We start from the raw sequence: 22,356 nt of genomic DNA on the forward strand, positions 1-22,356 counted from the left end.
TATTGAATCGCTTTTGTTGATATGTATGATATTGAATAAATTGTATTTGCATGCTGTAACATTTCTATTTCATTTCAGGGGGCTGTGGTGAGTATTGTAGTATAAATTTGTTTCAATAAATCATGATGAATGAAAACTGATTTCGATTCGTTTTGTACAGGTTTACTTGTATAGAAGTGTAAGGCGTTGGGTAGAAATTACTCAGTACTGATATAGTGTCGATATGTTGTGATTAGCGATGATGGTGTATGATGGTGGAACAGAATATGAGCTACTTTGGGGAAACGAACATATGATTGAAAAATGATTGCAAACATAGTAGTATTAGTAGATGAATGATATGATATTGCTTAAATTGTATTTGCATGCTGTAACATTTCTATTCCATTTCAGTGCGCTGTGGTGTGTATTGTAGTATAAATTTGTTTCAATAAACGATGATGAATAAAAACTGATTTCGATTCGTTTTTTGTAATTGTAGGGATTTTCACTCTATAACAACTCTGTCGGTTGGTGTTCATGAGTGTGAGCTTAATACAGCAATGTTTGAGTAGTACAAAAATGTTTTCGCTTTTGTGGTCGCCAGCTGTCCGTGATCTGTAAAGTGAAAATACACAGAGCTATGAAGCATACAAATGTTTCGAAATTTTATCAATGATTGTATACTATGCATGTTTTGATTTAGTTCGTTTCAGATTTGACATGAGATGAAAACCTGACATGATTTGAACAGAGCTGGGAAACGAAAAGGTAAGTCTGTTTCATTCCACTATGAACACTTGTATTTTGACAAAAGAAGAGATAAAGTGAGTTACTTTATCATCATGGTTTCATTTGGTGTATTACACATGAACAGAGGTAAACCTAGCTAGCTTTTCGTGTACTCTATTTTGGATGATGAGTATGTCAGTAACTTTAATTGTACGGCTAGTAAAGTATGAACATGAATGCTTTGTTCAGATTTTCAGATGTGTGCTGGCAGTTCAAGTCTGGCAGCTGGAGTGAACAGTCGTGTTTTCTGGAGCTCCAACAATATGCTAGAAGGTAAGTAACTATGTTTGTTTTGCATTGCATGTTTTTATATGTTTCAGACTTTCAAGCAGAGATGTCATGCTGACTGGAGTTGAGCACAGGGCAGTGACAAAGTGAAAGGTAAGTACTTTTGACTGAATGTTTGTTCTATGCATGTTTTGTTTTAATACATTTCAGGAGTGCTTATCCAGTGATGATATGACAGTTGGAGTGAACAGTGGAGCCAAGCAGTCTTGTTTTTGGAGCTACTCAACAAGCCTTGAAGGTAAGTTTAGAATTTCTCAATGTTAGTGAATTGAAGTACTGTCACTTGCTTTTGGACAGTCGAACAGAACAGACGTGGTTGCGAGAGCTCTCATATCTGTTGTGTTAAACTGTTTTTATGATATGTTATGTTTGTTTGTTTGTTTGTGATGTACTATTTTTCAGATGCTGATGGCAGTGATGGGTTTTCAAGCTGACCTGAACAGAAAAGCACTCATATTGTAAGTACAAAATAGTTGTTATATGGGATGTTTTGTGCATGCTTTTATGTTTCAGGTGTACTTGCTGACAGCGACGAAGACGAATCAAGAAGAGGAACATTGTTGAGAAAGTGATTGGGACTTGCAAACAGGGTAAGTGTAACACTTGTGTTTGTTTAATTTGTAACATGCGTGCTTTGCTCTGTTTCAGATTTCACATGCAGAAATTAAACAGGATTTCAACTGCTGAGACACAATTCATCAAAAGTAAGGTAAGTTTTAATTCATTGATTTGAGTTGTACAATGTGTTCTTTACTTTATTTCAGATTCGAGTCACTGGTTTACACATGGAAGAAGATTTCCACGTCTGTTACTCAACTCTACAGAAGCAAGGTAAGTCGATCAAATTTTTGTTTTCATTGACTGCTGTAATGTGATGTTATGCTATTTTTCATGTGTGCTATGCAGAGATGGAGAATTCAATTTTAAGAAAGATTAACTGCTGCAGCTTAGCTCTGCTTTGTGTTGATTTTTGTTCAAAAACGTTTAAAATGTATGTGTGTTTTCAGATGTTTTGTTTCAGTTGATGTCCAGATGGCAAGCAGTACAGACGTGTTTCTTGGAGCTGCCAAACAGTGAGTACAAACGTTTTATATTTTTCAGTTGTTTACTCATAGAAGTCTGTGAAAGATGATAACAAGGGTTGAATCTATCAGCACTTGTGTCTAAAAATGCTGATGTGTGACGGTTTACTGAAAAGGGTAAATGCTAGCCAGTACTTACACTTGAGCAACCGTGGGATGTCGAACTAACTGATTATGTACTATGATGGTGAACACTTACTATGTGTATCAAAATGCTTTTGTTGATATTTACTATAGATGATTTGATATTGGTTAACATTTGTTTGCATGCTGTTAACATTTCTATTTCATTTCAGGGAGCTGTGGTAAGTATTGTAGTATTAATTTGTCTCAATAAACGATGATGAATGAAAACTGATGTCGATTCTTTTTGTACAGTTTTAGGTATTAGCACTCTATACAAAACTCTGTCGGTCGGTGTTTGTGAATGTGAGCTTAATGTTTGAGTAGAACAAAAATGTCTTTACTTTTGTGATCGCCAGTTGTCTGTGATGTAAAGTGGAAAAAACACAGCTATGAAGCATACAATTGTTTCAATATTTTATCAATGATAGTGTGCTATGCATGTTTTGATTTAGTTCGTTTCAGATACGACATAACATAAAAAGTTGACAGTCGAACAGAGCTGAGCAAAGCAGAAAGGTAAGTGTGTTTCATTTTAGTATGAACACTTGTATTTTGTTTTTATATGGTATGTTTTGTGCATGCTATGTTTCAGGTGTACTTGTAGTCAGCGACGAAGACGATTCAAGAAGAGGAACATTGCTGAGAAAGTGAATGGGACTTGCAAACAGGGTAAGTGTTACAATTGTTCTTTTGATTTTTGCCATGCATACTTTGCTTTGCTCTGTTTGAGATTTCACATGCAGAAATGGTCTCATAGCAGTGCCAACAGTGAATAAGGATTTCAGCTGCTGTGAAACAACTCAACAGAAAGTAGGTAAGCATTGAATGAATGCACTTGAGTTGTACAATTTGATGTGATGCTTTTCTCTGTTTCAGATTCAAGTTCCTGGTGTAGACAGAGAAATGTGTTTGAAGAAGGAATTCTACTACTGTGATTCAACTCTACAGAAGCAAGGTAAGTAGAAACACAGTTTTGGTTTAATTTAACTCATGTGTTTTGCACTGCATGCTATTTTTCAGGTCTCTCATGCAGTGATGCAAAAGAAGAAGATTTCAAGAAAGAATCACTGCTGCAACTCAGGCCTATAACAAGGTAAGTGTTTACTATATTGTATACAAAATGTTTCTCTGTTTTACTCTGTTTGAAGGTTTCAATTGCAGAGATGTTGCAGAGATGTTTTGACAGCTTGTGACAGAAAAGAAATTCAGCAGCTGTGTCTCGACTCTAGCCACGAGGTAAGTCAAAACAAATATACTGGTTTGTATGTTATGTTGTTATGCCCTTCTATGTTTCAGACTTACATTGCTGTGACTGTTCCACAGTGGGTCAAAAAAGAGACGAATACAGGTTTCAAGAAGAAAATTGGCTGTTGAAAACCTGCACAAAATATGAGGTAAGTAAACTATTCTTTTGGTTTGTTTTGTGCTTTGTTATGCTTAACTATTTTTCAGATTGGAATGGTGGGTCGTTACAGAGCAGACTTTTGGACAACTGAGAAGTTGAGAAACAGAGAATGATTCAAGATCAGCTAGGTAAGTCTTGATTATTGTGCATTGCTAAATGTTTTTTTTCATTCCAGTATGGCTGTGGTAAGTACACAAACTTTCTATAATTTAATATTGAACTGTTTTTATGACCTGTATTCTGCATTGTAAAATGTCTGTTTTTCATTTCAGTATCCTGTGGTAAGTACACTAACTTTCTTTAATTTTCATATTGAACTGTTTTGATGACTTGTATACTACTATGCAATGCCTAATGTTTTTTTCATTTCAGTAGCCTGTTGGTAAGTACACTAACTTTCTATAATTTCATAGTGAATTGTTTTGATGACCTGTATTCTGCATTGTAAAATGTGTTTCTTTTTTATTTCAGTATGGCTGTGGTAAGTACAATTGCCTTTCATATTGAACTGTTTTGATGACCTGTATTTTGCATTGTAAAATGTGTTTCTTTTTCATTTCAGTATGGCTGTGGTAAGTACACAAACTTTCTTTAATTTTCATATTGAACTGTTTTGATGACTTGTATTCTACTATGCAATGCTTAATGTATTTTTTTCAGTAGCCTGTTGGTAAGTACAATTGCCTTCTTTAATTTTCATATTGAACTGTTTTGATGATGTGTATACTGCTATGCAATGCTTAATGTTTTTTTCATTTCAGTATGGCTGTGGTAAGTACACATACTTTCTATAATTTCATATTGAACTGTTTTGATGACTTGTATTCTGCTATACAAAATGTGCTTTTTTCAATTTCAGGTCAGCAATGGTAAGTATAGTGTGTTTTTTTATGTATAATTTTGTATACATATTGTTTTTTTCATCATAGCATGTCTTTTATATTTATGCTTTGTGTAAGTAAAATGTTCATAAATCATTCTTATCTTCAAACTAAAAATGTATTGTGCTATGCAAAATGTCTGTATGATTTCAGTTGCCAGAGGTGAGTACCATTACAGTTGAAAAGTTAGTTTTGTTTAGTTAAAGTTTTGGTTCACAGTTCTGTTTGTTATTTGGCAAAATTTACATGTATGCATTGAGTCTTGATTTCAGCTCGATTGTGGACTGAAGAAGATTGCCCGCAGAGGGATTGGATACAAAATACAAAGTAAGTACTGAGTTTCTTACTAAAAGTTTTGAGTTGTATTCATTGTGTGTTAATATGCTATGATTGCTATGAACATGACTTTTGTATTTCAGCGAAGACAACATAGGTAAGTAAAATTGTTATCTGTTTCATGTTTACTGTTACAGTTCAATATTGTGTTTATAAATTGTAAGTTGTACAAACACATTCAAAAGTTTCTAATCATGCTTTCGATTTCATTTCAGCTTTACTGCTAGACGAGTGTTCTCTACTACTTGACGAGTCAGCTTTACTACCAGGCGAGCAGTGACAACAAGGCGCCTTTGTGGAAACAACACAACAAAAAAGTGAGTATTAGTTGAACAATTGATTGAAATTGTTTTACTGTATGTTATACTTAAATGCAAAATTGTGCACATAAATTGTAAGTTGTACAATTACAATGAAAGTTTCTGATCATGCTTTCTATTTCATTTCAGCTGTACTGCTAGACGAGCAGTGACAGAAAGGCGCCTGAACATGCAACACAAAACAAAAAAGTAAGTATCAGTTAAACAGTTGGTAGAGTTGTGTGTTTTTCTTTAGCAGTTTGTGTTTACTATTTTATTTGATACATGGTATATTACACATGCATGTTTTTATCATTTCAGGCTGTTTACTTTCATCGTTTACTGTTTAACACAATTTGCTTTTCTATTTTCAGTGCCAATATCCAAACCTTGATGTGGACACCGAGTAGTCAATACATACGTGTGGCGTATAGCTGCGACAAAACCGTGGGTCCATCGCACCGATAACTTGAACATTGGCCCGTGTATGGACATCAGTGCAACTTTGTGAATCCATGTTACTTTGTGAATCCATGTAACATTGCGAATGTGTGTCGATCGAAAAATGTGTACGTTCTGCACTGAAACGAACTCGGTGTTGCAAGTGGCAAGTGTTGACAGTGTGTATGTTTATGTTTATGTTTTTACATGAAAACTAAAGGAGATTGTTCTCCTACCTTTTTTTTCCTTGTTTTATTGCGCTGGCCAGCAATATTGATGTATTGATGTATGTGTTTGTGTTTAAACTATGCAATACCAAAATCAAACAAAAAATAAACATTAACAGTCATTAACTGTGTTTGGGCGGCCGAGGGGTTTAAGACTCCACAAGTGTGAAGCGCACTGATAGCACTTGGGGGTAAACACCTCGGTATTTCGGTGCTAAAATGTTTTCACGGTGCTTATTTTGACGCACTGTTAGAACTACCAACCAGTTAATGATTGCATGATCTATAAAACCAATTTTAAGTCTACTTGGGCACAAGAGATTCCAAGTACCAAAATACCAACAATTAACAAGCAGACGCTTTTCAAAACTATGACCGCTGAGATTGATAGTCAGATGGAGTCCTGCCCATTTAGCTGTGTAGCGGTCTAGGGCGGGGTTGCAAGTCAATACGAAATGAGGCGCTATAAAGCAACTCGTCCCCGTTATGACCGTCAATACTTTCGACACTATCTGGGAATCCTTTCAACACCACATTGTTGCGCTGTTGGAAGGGTGGTAGGCACGCATGGTGACATGCCTGTGCTTTGCTATGCGACACCATGGTATTTTCGTACGGTGACACGAAATATCTTAATCTGGCTCTCTCAGAAACGCAGGCACGCGTTGACCGAACCTGACCGATGACCGAGCAATAACATTTCTATTAAGTGCTTCAATGCACAAAGTCTGCTAGGGCTGGGGTGGGAAGGCGACTTCTCTTGTACTCAGACAAGAGGAACGGTCACAAGTCCGTGAAAACGCCGAGTGACACCACTAGCTTTCAATCGTACAAAGCAAAAAACTTTCAAACTTTAGTTTGAGGTGAAATGATAAAAAAACTATATAAACAACTAACCGTTATAAGATATTTGCCATATGGACACAAACTATGCTACTCAATGTTGCGTTGAACATTAATTGCGCCTTACGAACTACTCGTGTTGAAACTAACATTGAGTGACTCGTAAACTTAAAGCAGTTACTCGCTTTTGACTGCATACACATTTTGTACAACGGCTCGTTATTGGTATAACTTGTCTTTCAATGAGGAACGTCTATTGATGTTGTAGAATATTCGAATAAAAACACACAACATAAATGACGTTAGGATATTATTTTGACTTTCGATATGAGGTGATATGATGAAAAAAAGTATATACATCGGTCTGAGAGACTTTCATGACATTCTCAGAATTGCTAGCACAATTGATAAAAACCCTAAACGCAGTTTTATGACTTTCATTGTATGGTCATTAACTTTGAAATACTGCAAAGCAATCCCAATTAAAAACCTTACGCTACACTACAGTCTACAACCGTATTTGAAACTCAACAACTCGAATGTTCTCATTTTGAAACGACAGTAAGTTACACAACTGCTTGAATATTTTGAAAAGCAGTATCGCTTCAACGCTATGATTTGGTTGTGAGATGTAATATATAGTATAGTAGCATCAATGTTACAGACCTGTAAGCACATTCATACACCTGCTTGAATATTTTGGAAAGCAGTGTCGCTTCAACGCTGCTAAAACGTTTTAGCTTTTCGCTAGCTAGCTTGTATGTTTAATTTGATTGTGAAATGTAGTCGAGATTGGTGTGTAGCAATGTATAGTAAAGGTGTTGATGTTTCAAATCAGTAGGCACAAACACATGCTTTCAACGGGCACATGCGACTAAATTCATATCACGACAAAACGGGTTAAACATACGCTATAATATATCTCTATGTTAGCACCACAGATGAGGTTGTCGATAGCTTGCGTTGTTGATTTGGTCGTGAGATGCAGTCATGATTGGTATGTATTGTATAGTAGAAGACAATTCTCAGCAGGAGGTGGTCTGCAATCACTACAATGCAATTTTGCAGTTTGATACGAACGTGTTTTGTTCACGTGTAGTTGGTATGAAAATCTGTCGTGTCTGATCAATCTAACATATTTGGTAAAATAACACAGTTGGAAGGCCGTAGCATATCTAAGGTTGTGCTATGTTACAGCTCCACTAATAGTTATTCGTCTTGCAAGATACTGGAACAGATGTCCACGTGTTATTGTATATTATCTGATTTAGGATATTTTTGAGAAATTATGCAACAGAACATTTCTGCAAAATGTGAAAAATATTTATTTGAATGGGATTTCTGAGGTTTAGCCATCGCCGAAAGGCCAATGTTTCTTTGTTAATGCATGGCAAAAGTAAAGGCTATATGGTTTGCTAGTATGCTAGTCCGTATTGCATATTGCAAGGTGGTAAAGCGGCTCTTTTCATTTTGCTGTGAAAAGAACGGTCACAAGCCCGTATAAAACGTTGAGTGACACCTCTTGATCATGTAGCTTGTATGAAACGTGTTAACACAACCACAGTAGTTCAACGCAGAACGCTTTTCCTTCTTCGAGGGAGAAGAAATCTGGGTGCAAGTCCCGGCTTTGGTTATAACACAAATACTCGCTGCTCAGTTGCAATATTCATACTCTTACACAGTCAATATAATCTCGGGACCAAATGCCACTAGGCTCGATTTCTAGTTGCTGCACTCTTGATTAAAATGAACCAACAAATTGCAATTGAGTACATGATTGAAATGTACCAGTAATTATTCGCTTATCGGTATGTAGCAAAACTATTTGACCAATCTACGTTATAACCAACACAGTTCAAATTGAACGCTTGAACATTCGCTGATAAAAGACACGCAAAAGCTATTAAATTCTGAAATGATTCACACTCCTACACAGGCAATTTTATCGCGGGACCAAATACCCATAGGCTCGATTTCGAGTTGCTGCACTCACAATTAAAATGAACCAACAAATTGTCATCGAGTACATGATTGAAATGTACCAGCAATTATTCGCTGATAAAAGGCACGCAATAGCTATTAAATTCTGAAATGATTCACACTCCTACACAGGCAATTTTATCGCGGGACCAAATACCCATAGGCTCGATTTCGAGTTGCTGCACTCACAATTAAAATGAACCAACAAATTGTCATCGAGTACATGATTGAAATGTACCAGCAATTATTCGCTGATAAAAGGCACGCAATAGCTATTAAATTCTGAAATGATTCTGAAATGATTCACACACCTACACAGGCAATTTTATCGCGGGACCAAATGCCACTAGGTTCGATTTTGAGTTGCTAAATTTAATGCGTTTTATATGTGTGAATAATTAATAACTCTGAACATAATACTTAAGTTTTATTTATTGCTAATTGAAATCCGTGAATTTTGCTTGCGCATATTGTGAAAAGTGTTTACATATATTGTGCGTTTAACAAAAGCGTCATCAAATAATTAAAACGCATCACAAATAAATTATTAATTTACAAAACATACCAATATTAATTTTTTATATAGAGTCGGTAAATTTATTCAGAAAGGACTAATAAATGCAAAAGCATTATGATCATTTCAATATAATGGCATTACTTGAGTAGTAGTATTGTATTTACCTCGTCATCTGGATTCAAATAAATACGAATTTACTATACGGCCTCACTAGATGCGAACTCCATAATTGAGACAAATATGCGAACAACAATTTTGTGAAAGTAATTGAATTAACTCACGTTAGTTTGTTGATAACAGCTTTTTTTTCAATGTATCGGTGGCATGGTAATAATGAAGAAGAAGAATGTTTCAAGGACAAATTTAATTTACCCTAGAGTGGTTTTATTGATCCGGACCTTTCAGTCCTATAATTTACATGTAAGGTAACAGTTGGAATTTGTTCACCAACTGTTAATGCGTGTTTTATAATGTCGTGTTTTTCCCGTCAAACAAGCCTTAGAGTTGCTTTGAGACTTCCAATATAAGTGTGTGTTTTTTCGGTTAACCCATTTATGCCTAATGGACTCACCCATCCTTCTAAATTGGATCAATTTATTGCCAAAGGTAGAAATGTCTAGTATTTTGATTTCTATATTTAGAATACTTCTTACAGAAATTCCTTTAAGCAAACAGCGCAGACCCTGATGAGACGCCGCATCATGCGGCGTCTCATCTGGGTCTACGCTGTTTGCCAAGGCCTTTTTTCTAGACGCTAGGCATGAATGGGTTAATGTCCAGTTCAGTTTTTGGGCATTTAGGCAACACGTGAACTTGGCGCTAAGATTTTATACAACTTGGTAATGTTAAAAATGTGTATGAAACTGTATATTGTTGTTTTCCAACGCATTATCCTGACAGGTAACGAAACTGTATATTTTACTATAATATCAAGCATACGTTCAACAAGTTTTGTAAGTTTGCATTCAGACGAAATACACAATTTGCATGAAATTATCTTCAAACAATTTTATCTATTAGAAATATGATCTTATACAGAAATGATGAAAAATAAAATATTTAGCATACATTCACAAACCATCCCTTAAAATTTGATATAAATGAGAGTAAGATAAATTAATCACACATACTACACGAAATGGTACGTCTAAAACTTGTTTGAGCAAAAATCACTTTTGTGCTTTCTAAGCCCTTCGTTGATGTTATTATTTAGTTAGTGTGTGTCTCCTTGATACAGGAAAGTACCTTCGGCAAGTCGTTAAAGAAGCTTTACTGATGACAGTAAATGGTCAAACTGAGATGCGAATTACCAATTACTGACAGACTTAATTGTATTGACATTCATATAACCTTGACATCTTTTTCTAAAAAGAAGGGTTAAAGTTGACACTTGTTCGTAATTTCATTTCATCGTTCCTCAAAAGTTGTAACTCTGTTGTTCTGGTGTTCTTGCTACCATTCAGTAATTAAATGGTAATTTAATTGAATGCGTTTTAATTCCCTTTTAATATTGTTTCATTTGAGTTGCAATGCTATGAGGTTAAATTTTATTTTGAGTTATATGTATAATGAATATTGCTGGGCCAAGTGTGAGGTTGAGCGCTCTATAACCGGTTAAAACTCCCAATTCTTTTCATTGACCGTTCCAATGCGGTGACCCCAGCTTTATTCTTCTATGTGAGTATGTTGTTTCGCATTGTGCTGTTTCGTAATTTTGTATCAATTGGTCACTTGCCTTAAATAAAGGACCAACTAATTGGTTATAATGAGAATGCAATACTGCTCCTGTAGGTGGGGTTTCACTTCTATATATTGAACGACATATCTTTATTTATTGCATGTTCACATCATTGCCTATGTGTGCTTATTAAACTTACAATTCAAGGCGCTTGAAATGATATAACGAGAGTTGAAGTACGTCCACGATAATAAAATATATTACGATGTGAAAAGCAGCCCAGATTTAAATCACATCGCATCCATCCATTTCAGATAAGGTCAATGGATGTTTTGCAAACTAACGAGGCGCGTTTCCTAATTAGATTTGTGACAACTGCTGACAATGAGCAATCTGCTATGCATACATAGTTTCTTGCGATGAATGACACTTATTGAAAATGGCTTGCATCCGTATACGGTAATTGTTTATACCAAAATGCAATAAAGGACCAGCATATTTGCTTATGTGTGTGTCCTGTTGATTACAATATTTATTTCTGACTGTGTATTGTAAAAGATTCATTATGTAATGCAACGTTGTTTGGTTGGTGTTTAATTTCGAAGAATATGTTGATTAATACGCTGCTTATACAAGAGGCACGAACAAAATACATATACAAAAACAATTGTGATGAACTGTCTGATTGGAGCAAAAAAGAAGACACACGTACGAAAAGACAAGGGTCTAAACTAAGCATAATTAGAGTCGAGAAAGAGACATTCACATCATAATGTGTAAACGGATCATCTTAAATTATTCGGCGTTGTCTGTTTGGTTTTTAACTTCAAAGGATAGATCGGTATATTCCCTACTTAGAGTAGCGGCAAGTAAAATAAACATCTACGTAACAATTGGAATAACTGTTGTCTGTTTTGAACCATGAACCATGAAAAAAAACTTATTACCAAAAAACGTAAGTCTGATAGCCTTGAAGAATACAAAAGGACACAATATGTCTAAGCTTAATATTATTACAGCCCAGAAAAGGAGACATCTACAAAAAGACAATTGGGCTACACTTAGTCTGATTAAGGCAGATAAATAAACACCTCTTAGGAAATCAATGGTATTAAGCAATGTCAGATGAGCGCCAAGACATAAACACCTACAAACAGGCTAAACTTACTGTGCCAAGAAAACGATACATCTATAGAAAGAAATACAACTGGTCTATGCTTAGCATGTAAAAAGAAATTTATAAGATGAATGCATTTCCGAGTAATGACATAAAGCTACACCATTTAAACGCTGTCTCTGCTTAGCAACAAATGGACATGCCGGAAATGGAGACAATTTATATGTCAAGAAAACTGTTAAAAAAGATTTGAGTCATGCCATTTGTATACGATCGTGACGCGAATGATTAAAAATGATTTAGTTGACTGCAATATATAATGTAAATGTAAAAGAAAACTAATTTATTTTTTTAAAGATCCACAAGATCTTAACACTAAATGAGTTGCAAACAAATTGCACTAGCAATCCACAAATTTATTGTGCATTCGAACTTATATTGACAGGTTAAAGCTGGTATATTTTGTACAGTTAAGTCGTCTTAGGTCTTAGTATCGTTATTTTTGCGGTGGTACTATTTTTATGCGGTCGTTTTAAGCCGTCGGTCTTACTTAGGTTATGCTGTCTGCATTGTGTATGTTTACATGTGTAGATATAGTCTAGGTAGTTTTCGTTCTTAAAATGGTTATTATTACGGATATTTTTATTTGTATCTTGTCGGTATTAGTAAATGTATTAATTGGTATTACTATGGTCATTTTGATGGTGTCTTTATGGTTTGGCCAATGCTTTAATTGTTTTATTGTATTTCTTATGGCATGACTATTTTTAAATAAGTTAAACGTCAACCGGTTTTGTGATAAGTATTATGTATGTTTGGTTGCTTCCATATGATAGCACTAAGTAAATATATAATGTTCAAACAAAACGTGATATAAATTCATGGTAACAAAACCTTTTCAATAACTAAATTAAATTTAATATATGTAATAGAGGTAATGAACCTTTTTTAACAATATAAGCATATATACAAACACGATTTTTGAAGCAGCCGTGCTATTCTATTCGCTTAAATTGCGATTAACGATGGCCATCGGAAATAGAACATCTGTATTTAATAGTGAACTTATTACTCCACGAGGGATCAATCACAAGTTAATCGTGTGAGATGATTCAGTACAAATAATTTTGATCCCTGGCAGTTTGTATGAATGCCGCACACGCATCATTCGTGAACTATTTATAATTTCACTGAAAATAATCATACGTTGCAAATGTTTACGTCGTTAAAATATTGAACCGCATTATTGCGAGTCCAGAAACTTTCAACAATATGATGCAAACTTTTATGCACTTTCAAATCTGGAAAACAAACAAACAATAACATAATACCTGTGTTAACGAATGTATACGCGATTCTTATATTTGTCAAATAATAAACAACTATCGCTTATTTTTGTATTTCAGACCAATTCGAAAACGTTTCCCATTACAATAATTGAGGTGTAATTGCGATGCAGAGCATGAAATATTAACTACGTGTCCGCTTTTTGAAGCATTCTATTCGGAAATGAAATTAACTAGCAGGCGTTTTTTTCTGTCATGTCTGATAAAAACGAATATTGTGTTTGGACTGTGTATGTTTTATTGTATTTAGGATCTAAATTGGTGTTGAATGTCCACACAAATTAAGTGCTCCAATGTATAAACTAATAATAATTTGTATTGCATCATTCTAGTACACACAGGGGTAAACCAGATATTAGGATGTATCTTCTTGCAACCATTTTTCATATTTGCAAATAAATTAACCTGTGCATTATTCTAAGTAGCTTTCTGTAAATAGTATATGATAGTTGCTTATATCAGCATGCAAAATAGTCCTTTTTTAAACTCGGTGTTATTTTCTTAAATTCGCTGTCAAAAATTGAACACTAATTCAAATGATATAACTGATATTAGACATATCACATTGAAACGAATCTGCAATCTTTTTGCATAAATGCTATTTGTTTCAACAAATTTGATGCAACGCTAACATGCAGTTAAATATATGTGTACAGTTCTTCACCCCAGCTAAGCCTTCATGTGTACTTGTATGTTAGCTCCTCTGGGAACATGATGACAATTCGAAAACGATTCATCTTAGAATATGTCCCTTGGGTTATATGTAACGTTCAGTGAAATATGTGGAATAGGAGTACAGTGCTTTGTTATTTGTGTTTGCATTTGTACAGATCTGATGTAAACATGATGGGTATTGTTTCAAATAATATTCTTGTTGATAAATAAATTGCTTTTTTAATAAACTTTATCGCGCAATTGCTTAACTCTTTGGGGGTTTAATTTTTTGAAAACAACGAATGTTAAAATTCTATGTGAGGCACTGGCATGCCAAGTATTCATGATAATATGTATGCTTTTTGGATTTTAATGCATTAGGTTTGAGCAATTGTGATCAAGAATACATTTTGTGTCAGCAAGCAACAATTTTGTATATTAGCATTTATCATGTATGAAACTGTTTCAAAATTAATATTAAGGAACCGTTTACCAATAAACAATCGTAAGTTGCCCAGTTGTTTTATGTCTATTTCAAATGCTCTCGAGTCCGTTTCCTGAGTCTAGAACCGGTACTTTTGGGGAGATGTAAAGAACGATTCCACAGCAGGGATCGGTCCTGTGACTTCTCGGTCGCTAGGCAGACACCATAGCCATTACGCTACGGCGACCTAAGTAATAGAATATAACTATTTGCCATTTTACCGTTAATACATCATCGTATACTTGTTAATTTAAACGAATTTTGGTGTTCAACAAACGATTTAAATATTGTCATACATGATATCATACAGTCAAATAAGTGTTTCTAAAGCACTATCCCAATCGGGCCGCAGGCGTTTTTCTTATAATTAGTCTCTATTTCTATCTGCAAGCGATGGATTTTTGTACACGATTTGTTTTTAATTTGCCCTATGATAATACTGCTAATTCTACTTAATATTCGCCACAAAATTAGTTAAAATATGGAAATTAGTTTTGCAGTTTAATTTATTGTTTGCTTTAGAGAGTAAGACATATGCCTATGTATGATAATCAAAAACCGTCATTTTGAGTTAATGTTTTCAATCAATTTCGTTTGTTTATAACAGGCCTTTTTATATGCAATAATGGGACAATAAATGCATCGCGTCCGATCTGTTACACGATGCTTTTCACGCATGATATGTGTACTCTAGCTCAACGAAGGTCATGTTATAGAAAGAAACAATCAGAAAAGTACATTAATCAAGTAGCATACATAAAGACAGGTCACAAGCAAGTACCTAAACGTTTATTGAGGCATAACAGCCGGTATCTGTTTGAACAACAACAACAACAAGATATTTAATTTCGTTATGGCTAATATTTTATTGTATAATCATTCATATTTTGTGTTTTGTGAATTAAGTGTCAGCATGTGTAGAATCTCATTTACTTTTATGAATGTGATAACACATATTCAATTACACAAGTTCACGTGATTTTCTTAATAGTCGAGCAAATAACATGCGTCCATCAAATGTATATGCAAACTTACCATGCAGATGATATGTCCACCCTTACTTTACATTACGCCGTATTCCACATCGCAGACCTCGATGTTTTAACAATCGTGTACATCGATAATTTCCATAAATGCATTGTCTTAGTTTGCTATTGTATGAGCTAGTCATTAACTTGCTAACTCTTGCTTTAATGTAACCTTTTATATATTAAATTACGAAATAAAATACGATTTAATTATAACTGACACGTTAATCTATGACGTGTGTTCGACTTGGCATTTGCATGAAAAACGTCATATCCCTTATTCATATAATATCGGCCACCATCATTGTATTGTGACTTTGACCAAAAAAAAATAAGTTCTGGACATTAAATTGTTTTCCATGTTTGGAAGTTTGATTTCATTATCCAATCATTTTCGACTATTACGTCGATCTTTCTCATGATTTTTTTTATGTTAATCTGGTTGTAAAACCCCATGATCGAAGTGTCATTAGATATCGAAAACTGGACCGAAATTTGGTAAAATAGCGCTGTAAGATATACTGTCCGAAAACTTAAAGACATTAATTATGGACAAAAACTCGTATGTCCGAACATTAAGAGTCACGGAAAATAATTATTTATGCTAAAAAAAGGGTTGTCCGAAAACTTAGAGTGTTCGAAAACATAGAGAAATTACGGTATTCCAGGAAAATATTATGATGACACATAACTGTGTTAGTATGTGTTTGGTTAATCAAATTTTTTATAAGCTGCGTATTTATGAACAACTATAAACCTATTTTAAGAGAAACATTAACGGGAGCTTCGTTTTTCTATTATGAAACTATTTATAGAATAAGAACATGCGCATTGTAACAAACCTGAGTAACCAATGAGAAGGTCTTCTATTTGGATAAACTGTGTACATGATACTGATTCCAATAGGAGCTTAGTCTAGCAAGTATTTTGTCAAAGCAATACACATTTTACTATCGATTTACGTATTAAACATTTGTGCTTTTTTATATTTTTCACTTAAAATATTTTAGATGTTTTCAATAAGAGGTCCGATACTACGGAATGCTAGAAGCATCGAACTCTGATTGGGTCATTTGTTTTAGCTTTGTGTTCTAAGAGACCGATGTAACCTTTCGCACGCAGGTATTTTGTTGAAATCACTAGGGTCCTATAGCAGGTCAACCCTACAATTTAGATAAGAATTAATCCAGGGTCATTTGTCTTCCTGGACTTAGCAAAGTCGATTATTCGTTTTTTGTTTCTGGTTTGCTATATTTACTGTACTAATAAATGAAATGTTATTGCAATACCTTAATAGCCAAAGCGTTTGTTTTATTATAATCAATAGTTCAATTTAAAGTTAATAATATATTGTCTCAAGTATGAACAAAGATTATATGTGTCGTGTTCTGAGAAAACTGGGCATAATGCATGTGTGTAAAGTGTCGTCCCAGATAAGACTGTGCAGTGCGAACAGACTTATCAGGGATAAGACACTTTCCGCATAAACAAGATATTTTGTAAGAAGGGACTTCCTTCAAACGAAAAATACCATAAAAGCGGAAATGTCGTCCCTGATTAGCCTGTGCGGACTGCACAGGCTAGCATTGACTGAGTGTGCCTCTGACTAGGCCACTGAACTCGCATATTAACCCACTGATTAAATTGTAGTTTGATTTGGCGCTTTAATAAGATCGGATAAATGCATATAAATAGCAGTATTTTTTTCCCTTTTTTCATTTCCCATTTTGTTAATTACCAGTTACACTGTATAAGGTCACATACCAACTTATTGATGAATATATTCTTAAATAATTATCTTCTCACATTGGAATCTGCTATTTGTGATAAATATGTTGCGTATTATATTTGTTAATAATACATATTAACTATCTTTATAAACTCTAAACATAATACTAAAAGTGTATTTTTTGCCTATTTAAATCCAAGTATTTTGCTGGCAAATATGTTCAATGCGTGTTGTCATATCGTGTGTGTGTTTACAAAAGCGTCATCAAATAATTAAAACGCAACTTACAGACATAAATTATTAAATACAAAACATACCAATAATAATGTAGTATAAAGAGTCGGTATATTTATACCAGACTAATAAATCCAAAAATATAATGATCATTTCAAAATCGCATTACTTCAGTTTTATTATTGTATTTGCCTGTCATGTGGATTCAAATAAATACGAATAAACTGTACGGTCTCAAAACGTTCGAATCCAATTATTGAGAAAAACACGCACACAAAGCTTCTGTGAAGTTAATTGAATAAACCCACTCTAGTAAGCATACAGTATTTATTTTTTCAATGTTGCTGTGGAATGGTGACAAAAAAGACGACTGTTTCAAGGACAATTTTTATATACCCTAGAGTGGTTTCATCGATCCGGGCCTTCTAGTCCAATAACTAACATGATGTAAATGTAAGGTAACAGATAATTTTGGAATGTGTTCCCCAATTTTCAATGCGGGTGTTATTATGTAGTGTTTTTCCCATCAAACAAGAATCTGAGATGATTTGAGACTTCCAATATTTGTGGGTTTTCGGCATATGCAGTGTCCGACAAATCCATTGCCCGGAGCCCGGGGGCTACCAAAATTTTTCATCGGGCTACTGAAATTTTCCAGCTGACGCCCGCCGGACTACTATAAATCTATAAGAGCGGTAGCCCGGTTTATTGACAGACATACGTAGAATAAACATGCTGACCATGTGTTTGTACACTGTGTATTGCTTATAATCCGATAACAAAGTGCAATCAATTATCTAATCAGTCACCGATCACTTGAGGTAATGTCTTAAACAGTAACAGTGTAATTTAATCATCCAATCAGAATCAACATTTGCCGTCTGCTTATAATATAATGAGAGCCGGTTGGATAGTTGGCGCACATGATGCAACATCATTTCGCATTTTGGAATTCTTTGTTAACCGCAACAATGAGTAATAGCAACAACGTTTTTGATGTCGTTAAATATCCAAGGACACCAAACATTAAATAAATCAAAACAATAGCGGATTCTTCAAAACGGTAACGAAACCGAAAATAAATATTAATGACAACTTTGTGAACGCGGTTAACACCTGCTAATTAGTTTGCATTGTCAATTAACAATTGGATTAATCGACTGTTAATCAATAATCCCATATATTCCCGATTTATATTTTTAAAACCAAATTATGGGTGGGTAATATAGACAATAAGAGTCATAAACACAAACGTTTGAAATTTTCTAAAGTGTCAAATGAATTTCGGCATATGGTTCTATTTAAAGATATGATGAAATAAGCTCCCAATCAGGACCGTTGTATTGCAACATGCGTAAATAACCTGCCACGGTTATGCCATATGGCCAGCTCAGTTGTTTTGAATTCAAACTATTTTATATTTTAGAGAAATATAAAATACTAAGCATGCAGTAACAAATCATCACTTGCAATTTGATGTAAATGAGAGTAAGATAAATTAATCACGCGTACAACACGTGAGTATCTGTAAGAATTGCACGTCTAGAAGGACAATCCCTTTAAAACGTGTTTGAGAAAAATAACACGTTCGTGCTTTCTAAGCCCTCTGTTGATGTTATTATTAAGATGAGTTTTTGTCTCCTGGATACAAAAAAGTACCTTCGGCAAGTCGTTCAAAGAAGCTTTATTGATGACAGTAAATTATCAAACTGAGATGTGAATTACCAATTACTGACACACGCAATTGTAATGACATTCAGTTAGCGTGTATAAATATTAAGTATCTAAACATGTCTCTAATGCAAGTATCTCTTATACTCAGGTCACGAGAAGGATCGGCACAATATGTTGTTTATTTGGCTTCTTACATCAGTTTTTCAGTCGCTGCATGCGTGAACCCAAAACATTTAGAAATATGTGCATAACGAATAACTTATTTGTGATTTGTATAGTGTATACATTTATAATGTATATTCAAACTGCGCACCACTGAACATATATAATCACGTATTTCAAACACGCATATTGCATTACTAATGGTTAGAGGTACTTGTTTAACAGAGTGAATGCATTTAGAGATGAGCACATTGCAAGACCTTGCTGTTTGGCTTTAAGATTTGTAGACGTGCAATTCAACTGATATACCCTTGAAATATTTTTCTAAAAAGAAGGGATATAGTTGACACTTGTTCGTTATTTCATTTAATCGTTCCTCAAAAAAATTGTAACTCTGTTGCTTTGGTCTCCTTCCTACCATTGAGTAATTAAAGGGTAATTTAATTAAATGCGTTTTAATTCCCTATTATTATTGTTTAATTTGAGTTGCAATGATCTGAGGTTAATTTTTTTTTACACTTATATGCATCATGAATATTGCTAGGCCAAGTGTGAGGTTGAGCGCTCTATAACCGGTTTAAACCCCCAATAGATCGTTTTATTTCCGACCTAGATTAGAGACAAGAAAAAGAAACATCTACGGAATAATTGGAATAAATGGTGTATTTTTTAAACCAGAAAAAAAAACATATTTACAGAAATAAATTTCTGCTAAGGTTAGTCTGATACGAGCCATGAAAAATACACACAATGACAGACAAAATGCGTTTACGCTTAGTCTTATCAGAGCCCAGAAAAAGAGACATCCAAATAGAAAATGAGGCTAAACTAAGCCTGATTAAGGCAGAGATATAAACCCATCTAAGGAAATCAATGAGACTAGGCAAAGTCTGATAAGCGCCAAGACATAGACACCAAAATCAGACCGAACTTATTTTAATTAGAGCCAAGAAAAAAGTACATACAGACAAATACACACAATGGGTCTACGCTCCGCCTGTAAACTGACATTTATGCGATGAATGCATTTCTGGGTACATAGTCAATAATAACATAAACCTATACCATTATCAAAGTACTGACAGTACTGGTGTGACGATGCTTTTGAAGAGGATTTATATAAAAGCATCTATTTAAGTTTATCTACATCACCACTATTGTGTATTTTGGTACGAAAATTTTGGGTAGGAAAAAAATGGGTACAAAAATGTTGGGTACAAAAATTATGCCAAAAAAAAATAAGTACGTAAAAAGATTTGGTTAGAAAAACATTTGGGTAGGAAAAAAAATGGGTACGAAAAAAATTTGGTTACGAGCAAAATTTGGGTACGAAAAAAAAATGGGTGCGAATAATGTAGGGTACGGAAAAAAAAATGGGGGTACGGGGAAGTAGTACCCGTGGGGAACTTGATCCTTTCAGCGAAACTGGGAGGCGGGTTACATTCTCGATCAAATATAACAAGAAATATCTTTAAAAAGGTATTCGACGTGTATTTTCTGCACCAATTATCTTAAAAAAATGTCTGTTACAGTAAAACGTTTGTGGGTTATAACATTACGTTTCAGCATATAAAGTCAAAACTTGACATGCTCTTTAATTTCACCATGCTCTTTAATTTCACATGTATGTCATACCAAACTTTATATTTCGTTGTTTCCTTTCCTAAGTTAATGATGCTATGTGTACGGACGTGATTTCACAATCCCATGTGCATGAACATATACGTTTTCTCTTTTGATTATCGTTCTTTTTCTCTAATTCAATAAGCTAAGGCATGTTTGTTCGTTAAGTACGGCAATAATTTCATGATGATTCCCGATCGAAAGTGGGTATGATCACATAGTCGTTAGAGCACTTGAATACGTGAGTTCGCCCATGAACGCATGATAAGGTTAACTAAATCTTCGCGATATGACCTAATATGTGTTTAAAACAGCAAACAATATCCAACAAACGAATGAATTGTCAAACATAGTATTTGCACTGATGTGGCTCTGTAATTTATGTATGAAAAGTTTATAAAATATGCAAAATAAGAAAGCACGCAGAAGAGCGAGTATCACAGATATGATACGGCTATATTTATGCTGTTTATATACCATAGTCGCTTCAACGTTTACAAATGAGAGGTTTGAAATAATTCGTTTTCTTTACACTCATGATCGCGTTGAAAGTTAATTATACACGTTTTAATTCGCAATTTATTTACTGATTCATGACAAATTTCAATACAATACAGAAAATGCATAGTTGTTTCATTGATCTATAAACATATAATGGATTTAATATAACTGATTTAAATTTAACGTTTTCAAACTATTATTAAATCTTTTCCCAGAATATGCTGTCCTATTTATAGCTGAGCTTTCTATACCTTTATCAGGGATAATCAGCGAGGTATGCCGATTAGAAAAATCGAGCTATCTCAATCGGACTGGCTCGGTCTTTTACATAGGTTGCCATTGTGAAGATTTTTTTCATGATATGATAACTTAGACGATGCTTCGCAGCATCGTCAAAAATGTTGCGTCTTTTAGCAACAAATGGACATGCTGTTTTTATTTTACTATGTTGGAGAAAATTTGTGTCACGAAAACTGTTTAAAAATATTTAAGTAAATCCATTTTTTAATACGATCATGACGCGAATAATTTGTTATTTTAGTCTACCGCAATATACATTGTTAATGTAAAAGAAAACAAATTAGTTTTCAAAGATCCACAAGATTTTTACACTAAATGAATTATACTAGCGAAACACTTTAATTGTGTTCTCCCCAACGTTATCCTTGGGGACAATTTTCTATTTCCATGGAGAAGAGTCTGACTCGCGGGTCGGAGAAACGTGCCATTGTCAACGCTCTGTATGCCCATAATAATAAGACGGTTCTATACACAACGGAATGTGATAAAACCCTGTGCCATTTATGACTGTACAGTTTTTAGCGGTTATATATATGCGAGCAGCAAACATGCAATGAGCAATATTCTAGACCATTGCATGACATCTTTTGTAATCGTTCAGTGTTAGTGCAAATAAGGCCTCGCCGATAT

The 22,356-nt window shown here is 34.3% G+C and overlaps 1 long non-coding RNA gene across 13 annotated transcripts; it reads left to right on the forward strand.

Annotated features, from left to right (window-relative positions):
• Window positions 1-496: 496 nt before the first annotated feature.
• Window positions 497-5,987, forward strand: LOC127832072 (uncharacterized). Of its 13 annotated transcripts, none has more exons than XR_008026680.1 (11): window positions 497-750; window positions 961-1,044; window positions 1,210-1,297; window positions 1,462-1,890; window positions 2,081-2,132; window positions 2,860-2,936; window positions 3,144-3,222; window positions 3,564-4,880; window positions 5,105-5,206; window positions 5,339-5,398; window positions 5,563-5,987. It is a non-coding gene; the product is annotated as an uncharacterized LOC127832072 (long non-coding RNA). The 13 variants fall into 13 exon arrangements; XR_008026682.1 differs by having other exon boundaries at window positions 1,573-1,890; XR_008026683.1 differs by having other exon boundaries at window positions 497-1,297; window positions 1,573-1,649; window positions 1,824-1,890; window positions 2,067-2,132.
• Window positions 5,988-22,356: the final 16,369 nt, after the last annotated feature.

This window comes from Dreissena polymorpha, chromosome 5 (assembly GCF_020536995.1).
Source record: "Dreissena polymorpha isolate Duluth1 chromosome 5, UMN_Dpol_1.0, whole genome shotgun sequence".
In the NCBI taxonomy this organism is placed as follows: Eukaryota; Metazoa; Mollusca; class Bivalvia; order Myida; family Dreissenidae; genus Dreissena; species Dreissena polymorpha.